Source organism: Pogona vitticeps, chromosome Z (genome assembly GCF_051106095.1).
Source record: "Pogona vitticeps strain Pit_001003342236 chromosome Z, PviZW2.1, whole genome shotgun sequence".
NCBI classification, from domain to species: domain Eukaryota; kingdom Metazoa; phylum Chordata; class Lepidosauria; order Squamata; family Agamidae; genus Pogona; species Pogona vitticeps.
In genome coordinates, this window is record NC_135799.1 from 1762432 (window position 1) to 1767593 (window position 5162).

At 59.5% G+C, this 5162-nt stretch overlaps 1 protein-coding gene and 1 pseudogene across 7 annotated transcripts in view; one reads left to right on the forward strand and one right to left on the reverse strand.

Moving 5' to 3' along the window:
• Window positions 1–5162, forward strand: part of LOC140702929 (uncharacterized) — a 547856-nt pseudogene that overhangs the window by 38972 nt on the left and 503722 nt on the right. The gene's annotated exons all lie outside the window — the stretch shown is intronic.
• The window catches only part of LOC140702944 (uncharacterized), a 540061-nt gene that overhangs the window by 14793 nt on the left and 520106 nt on the right, over window positions 1–5162 (reverse strand). Inside the window, exon 1 of one of the 6 annotated variants that reach the window (XM_078382571.1) lies at window positions 3083–3200. The exons of 3 other annotated variants lie outside the window; for them this stretch is intronic. The gene's annotated coding sequence lies outside the window, so the exon portion shown is untranslated. Of the gene's footprint in view, window positions 1–2908; window positions 3054–3082; window positions 3201–5162 lie in introns of those variants that run through there. 2 more of the 6 variants (XM_078382567.1, XM_078382573.1) reach the window with 2 other exon arrangements.

The window sequence follows — 5162 nt, forward strand, 5'->3', positions numbered from 1 at the left end:
GTCCAAGGGGAAGATTCCCCCCCCTGGCATGGAAGGGGGAGGCAGTAGCCCCGCTCATAAGGAAGGGAAGGGAAGGGAAGGGGAGGGGAGGGGAGGGAAGGGGAGGGAAGGGAAGGGGAGGGAAGGGGAGGGAAGGGAAGGGAAGGGGAGGGGAGGGAAGGGGAGGGGAGGGGAGGGGAGGGAAGGGAAGGGAAGGGAAGGGAAGGGAAGGGAAGGGAAGGGGAGGGAAGGGGAGGGAAGGGGAGGGAAGGGAAGGGAAGGGGAGGGGAGGGAAGGGTAGGGTAGGGGAGGGAAGGGAAGGGGAGGGAAGGGGAGGGAAGGGAAGGGAAGGGGAGGGAAGGGGAGGGGAGGGGAGGGAAGGGAAGGGGAGGGGAGGGAAGGGGAGGGAAGGGGAGGGAAGGGGAGGGAAGGGAAGGGAAGGGGAGGGGAGGGAAGGGAAGGGGAGGGAAGGGGAGGGGAGGGGAGGGGAGGGAAGGGAAGGGAAGGGGAGGGAAGGGGAGGGAAGGGAAGGGGAGGGAAGGGGAGGGGAGGGAAGGGGAGGGAAGGGGAGGGGAGGGGAGGGAAGGGAAGGGGAGGGGAGGGAAGGGAAGGGGAGGGGAGGGAAGGGGAGGGAAGGGGAGGGAAGGGGAGGGAAGGGAAGGGAAGGGGAGGGAAGGGGAGGGAAGGGAAGGGAAGGGGAGGGGAGGGAAGGGAAGGGGAGGGGAGGGGAGGGAAGGGGAGGGAAGGGGAGGGGAGGGAAGGGGAGGGAAGGGAAGGGGAGGGGAGGGAAGGGAAGGGAAGGGGAGGGAAGGGGAGGGAAGGGAAGGGAAGGGGAGGGGAGGGAAGGGGAGGGAAGGGAAGGGAAGGGGAGGGAAGGGAAGGGAAGGGAAGGGGAGGGAAGGGGAGGGGAGGGGAGGGGAGGGAAGGGGAGGGAAGGGGAGGGAAGGGGAGGGGAGGGGAGGGGAGGGAAGGGGAGGGGAGGGAAGGGAAGGGAAGGGAAGGGAAGGGAAGGGAAGGGGAGGGAAGGGAAGGGAAGGGAAGGGGAGGGGAGGGAAGGGGAAGGGAGGGAAGGGGAGGGAAGGGAAGGGGAGGGAAGGGAAGGGGAGGGGAGGGAAGGGGAGGGGAGGGAAGGGGAGGGAAGGGGAGGGAAGGGAAGGGGAGGGAAGGGAAGGGAAGGGAAGGGGAGGGAAGGGAAGGGAAGGGGAGGGAAGGGAAGGGGAGGGAAGGGAAGGGGAGGGAAGGGAAGGAAGCAAGCAAGCAAGCTCTGGTTCTCTCTGGGCCAGTTGAGAGATGGCAAGGAGCCTTCCTTCTTGCAGAAGAGGGTAGCCATCTCAGACTGTGCAAGGGACACCCCCCCCACACACACACCCACACAGACTTCCTCCAAAGGAAAAAGGAGCACATTTGGAAAACAGGCCAAAATGGAAGGAAGCTCTGAGGATCTGCAATGTTGAACATTCCCCGCAGAGAGCTCATCCAGGATCGATCCCTTGGGGGGGGGAAGGCTGGCGGGGGGGGAGGCCTTTCATGAACGAGCTTTTCACAAACAAACACACACACACACACACACACCCAGACACACACACACAAGGGCTTCCCTCCTGCTCTGCCTGCCAGGAAGGCCAAACGGGCCAGGAAATCCGTCTCAAAGCTCAAAGGAGCAGATCTGGAAAACAGGCCAGAAAAGGCACATTGCCGCCCCCCCCCCATCCCGCTTCCTCCTTCTCCAAGGCTTCTCCCTGTTTGAGAGATTCCCCCCCCCCCTTGTTCCAGACATGGGGCTTCTCCAACGTCAGCTTTGGTGCCCAATCCCAAGGGCCAGCCCGGCAGGATTGGGCCCCTCCTGACCTGACGGGGAGCCTCCCTCCCTCCCTCCGCTCGCCCAGGTTCGGCCTTTGTGTGTGGGGGGGGAAGGCACCCCAAGAAAGGCCCGGACAGCCGCCACCCCCCCCCCAGGAGGAGCCAGGCTTTCTCCGTGGGGCCCTCCAGGGAGGGATGGAGGGAGGGAGGGAGGGAGGGAGGGACGGGCCTTTTGCAAACATGATGGCTCTGAATTTCGGATTCCGCCTCTGCCCAAACCCCGCCGCCTCCCTGGGCCGCTTTCTCTTTCTGCCTGGCTCTCCTATTTGTTTTTTTTTTGGGGGGGGGAATGGCTTTTCCAGCAATGCCCCCAGGAAGGCCCACCCCCTCAACACCCACGTGCAGAGGGAGGGAGGGAACCCCTCCACCCCCCCTTCCTGCTGGGGATCCCCTGCCTGGGATCTGGTCGGGGAGGGGGGGCGATCTGGCCGGCCCTCCCCTCTTCCCGACCCGGAGCCCCTGAATTAAGCAAGTCCCCTTCCAACCCCATAGACTGGGAGGGGGGGTCGGGGGGGGAGGCCAAGGATCTCTGGGGGGGAGGGCGGAGGGAGGGAGCCCCCATCGCCCCCAGCTGACCCCCCCTCTTCTACCCCATTCCTGAGACCCTCCCCCTTCCTGCCCCCCCTTCGCAGCCCCTCCCCTCCCTGCTTCCCACCTGGGGGGGGGTGAGGTTGGGGGGGTCCCTGGAGGGCGGAGACATTGGGGGAAGGGAGAATGACCGGGGAGGGGGTGACGCTCCCTTCTTCCTCCTCCCCCCAAAAAAGGGGCGCCTGCAGGATCTGCGGAAAGAAGGGGGGTCTCCTCGCACACAGCAAGGGCCCCCGGTGTCTTGCTGGGTCGAGACCCTCTGCCCGCCCTCCAAATTTACCCCCCCACCACACACACAAACACACACTCTCTCTCTCTCTCTCCACGAATCGATGCTTCCCCCATTCTCCCCCCCCCTTTGCAAGGCCTTCCCGCAGGAAGGGGCCCAATCCGGATTGCACGGCCTCTGGGGGGGGAAGGGGGGGGCGGCTCTTTTTCTGCGTCTTTCAAATATATCTCTGCAATCCCTTCGAGCACTTACACCAACACCACCGACACCCCCCCCAATGGCTCCCCTCCTTGCCCGTCCTCCTCCGGCGGGAGGGAACCTCGCGAGGAATCCCGTCCGGTCGCCTGGAAAGCGGCCTCTTCTTTCGGGGGGGGGGGGATCCTAGAGGGTGGGGGGGCAGGACGAGGGCGGGGCCGGGCTTCCCACCTCCGGTTCCCCTTCGACGCCGCCTCGCCGGGAGCAGCGCCTCTTCTGCTTCTTCCCCCTTTCATAGCTCTAGGTTTCCCTGTTGGCTTGAATGGGAAAGAGGGGGAGGGGAGGGTCCCGCAACAAAGCGGGTGGGGGGGAGGGGGGGAGGGGAACGGAGCCTCGAGGGGGGGAGGGGCAGGAGGAGGAGAGGGGAGACGAACGTGTGTGTGTGTGTGTGTGGGGGGGGGGTTATGCGAGAGAGCCTCCCTGATTCCTGCCCCCCCCACCACCAAAATACAGGTGGAAAACAAAGCAGGAAAGTCGGGCGAGGGGGGGGGAGAGACATATATAAGTGTTTGAAGGGATTGCAGAGAGAGATATATATATATTTAAAAAAAAACTCAGAAGGAGAGCCGTTGTCACACGTTCACACGAACGCATATTCAGCCCCTCCCTCCCTCCCTCTTTTTCTTCATGACTCACAACCTCCCCCCCCCTTTTTTTTCCTGACAAGTCTTGGATGTTAAACCAATTGACTTCGAAGAGGTGTTAAGACAACCCTCCACCTGGAGTTCCCATCATGGCTCCAGGTGTGACTCCATGCTCGTCTTTGACTACAGATCCCATGCTGCTACAAACCATGACGAGCCCTGTGGTGGATCGGGCCCAGGGGCCCCTCTGAGTCCCCCTCCCTGTCTCTCCCCCAGTGGCCCCCACCATGTGCAGTGAGACTTTCTCTAAATAATTTTTTTTTTAAAAAAAATAGAAAAACGTTTTTTCAGAGGCAGCCCAGAACTGTCTCTGTGCACGTAGCTCAGCTGAGAGGTGGGACCCTGTGTGCAGACAGCCCAACCTCCAAGAACTGGCTGGGCTACCTCTCAAAAATTTAATGTAATTTAATTTAATTTTTTTTCTTTTTTTTCTTTTTGAAAGGCAGCCTGAACAGCTCGTGCAAACAATTCAACCCATTTTTGCATGGGATGATCAGGGACAGATCCTGCCCCTCTTCTGTATGGCAGCCTTTCAAGTCCTTGAAAAGTGCTATCATTTCAGCCCTCAGTTTTCTTTTCTCAAGGCTAAACATGCCCAGTTCTTTCCGCCTTTTCTCTTGAGGCTTGATCTGTCCCCTGATCACCCTTGTCGCCGTCCTATGAAGTTTTTCCAATTTGTCAGCATCCTTCTTGAAGGGTAGTATCCAGACCTGGACACAATACTCAAGGCGACGCCAAAACTGTGCTGAATTGAGGACTAGCACCTTGCAAGATTTCGAAACTATACTTCTGTTAATGCAGCCTAAAATAGCATTTACCTTTTTTTTTGTAGCCACGTCACATGCTGGCTCCTGTTCAGCTTGTGATCTATGACGATTCCAAGATCATTTTTTGCTTATAGTGTTGCTGAGACAAGGATACCCCAACATGTAACTAGGTGACTGGTTTCTTTTTTCAAGGTGCAGGACTTTGTCCTCCTCCTTGTTAAATTTCATTAGCAGGTGGCCTATTTAGGAATGCCGCCAAGAGGCCAAACACACGTAGAACCATAGAATCACGGAACAGTGAAGTTGGAAGGGGCCCATAAGGCCACCAAGTCCAGCCCCCTGCTCAAGGCAGGGATACCGTCAAAGCAGATCTGCCAGGGGATGGCCCAAGTTTTCCTTGAATGCCTCCAGGGTCGGAGCACTCCAAAATAGGCGAAACATAAAACCCCGAAGGGAGCTGGAGGCATCGCTCTGCCTCACTCCCATCTGCTGACTTCTGTTCCAGGCTTGGGAGTGAAGTCCTGAGAAGTCCAGGCTGAAACGTTCACCTCCCTTTCTTACGTAATTCTTCAATCCTTACTTTGGTTCCCCAAAGCAGAAGTTCCTTCTTCAGTTCCCTCTTCAGGATCCCAGAAGGGGAAAGAAGAGACTCACAAGAGCCCCATTGGGAGGAAGGGGGCAAGACGGTCCTACCCCTCCACCCAAAGAAAGTGGAGGGTGCCCAAGCCAGCGAAGAGGGGAAAGGGGACAAAGAGGAAAAGGGGAAACTCACCCACCCCTGTCGGACGTGAGGGGAAGAGAAATGGAAGGAGACGAGGAGTCAGAAGGACGAGGAGCAGC